We start from the raw sequence: 1837 nt of genomic DNA, 5'->3' as shown, positions 1-1837 counted from the left end.
CCCAATAGACCACTTTCGAGTTCATCCGTCACCGGCAAAAACTCGTCAATTATACACGCCTTTATGACGTCATTTACCAGATAGAGGGGCTCGCCTGTATCCCTGCACTATTTACGCTCATCAAGCGTCTTAGTGATCGTCTTTGTGCAGGATAAACTAGAAATAATGGTTGCTCTGTAGGTACTTACTGACAATTCCCTAATGACAGCAGTGTTGATTGTCAATTTTGAGAATTCAATTTGCAGAATAATTCGTACAATATAGAATTATAGTTTTCCAACCACTCGCTCAACATTGGAAGGAAGTGACGACGCCCCTAAACGCACACATGACGATGATAAAGGCGCGTATAATTGACGAGTTTTTTCCGGTGACGGATGAACTCGAAAGTGGTCTATTTAGCCAAAGCTTTTCAATATGACCTTGATAACTGTAATGAAATAAAATACATGAAAGGAAATGTAATAAGATTTTTTTTGGGTAGAATATATCTTCAGTTGTCAACTAATTATTTTTTATAACCCAATCTCTTTAACTTATATGACCCTTTTAAACAATATAATACACATCAAGTGTTATACCAAGTTAGCTGGAATAGTTCAACACTCTTCTATGAAAATTTTATTTTAAAGACTCAATCTTACATTAGAGTAATCTACCATCATAAATATTAAAGCCCTTGAAGTTGGCAAAAAAAGTTGAATGCAAAACTTATTATTCTCTCTTGTTTTCTTATTTCAAAGGAGTAGGTCCAGCAAGACCCCTTTTTGGCCCAAAAATATAGCAATTTTACAAAATTGTTAAAATATAAACTATTAGTTGTTTATTGGAAAGTAGAATGCTTCTACTACATGAATATGAGCTGTTTTTGACAAAACAATGCACACATATTGGGTACTAGCACCATTAAGCCATGCTTAATTACTGAAATCTTCACAATTTTAGAGTTTTAGTTAAATTTTAGATGGTTTCTGTCTTAAATGAAAGTGTCCGCATTTTTATTCATTCTTAATATTGAAATGTAAGTTGTATTTGATGACAATACATAACATATAGTGGTTGAGGATGAACACGGATGCATGGCCACCTTCATTTTTTACAAAAATCATCTGAAAGTGACATTTTTATATTTGATAGATTTTTCATATTGAATCTTGAATTGGAGCGTTTTTAATGGCTAAATCCATTAAAATCCTTTACATAAACTAATTGACTCAACTAAAATAGATACTTAAGTGTTTTAAAAGTGTCCAAAAACTTTCGTCCGACGAATCCGAAATGTGAGGCCAAAATCAGCCCTTTCTGGACCTACTCCTTTATTCAACAATCAAAACCCATTTTGAAGATAAAATTGTTATTGTGCATCATATTAAATGTCACACCATGCTGCACTATGCACTACCCTTTATTTTAAGTTTATATGTGTCTAGTCATAAAAGTTTACACCAATAGCATTGGTGTCCAGAATGTGTTGAATAATATATATTTTGTCTATAATTATGTATATTAACAATGTATCTTGTTACTTAATAAATATTTTGAGTTTAGACATTTTTCTTTCATCCAATAATCTTTTTAAAAAAAATTGACCTTCCGCGACTTAATTTTATATGGCATATGTTTATGAAAAGAGAATGAATATATCCAAGAAGCACAAACTCCTCATTACAAGGCTATTTTGTCATACAGTGTAGCAAGATATAATGACCCTATATGACATAACATGAAACGAGTCAAAAGAAGAACATAATGTTTTGGTTTTGACTCTTATAATTATAGAAGACAGCAATCAAAACAATTATATCAGACAACAACCGCTACCAATCATTTGTTTACA

This window comes from Mytilus trossulus, chromosome 3 (assembly GCF_036588685.1).
Source record: "Mytilus trossulus isolate FHL-02 chromosome 3, PNRI_Mtr1.1.1.hap1, whole genome shotgun sequence".
Taxonomy (NCBI): domain Eukaryota; kingdom Metazoa; phylum Mollusca; class Bivalvia; order Mytilida; family Mytilidae; genus Mytilus; species Mytilus trossulus.
The sequence above is the reverse complement of the archived record's forward strand: the minus strand, read 5'-3'. Positions refer to the sequence as shown.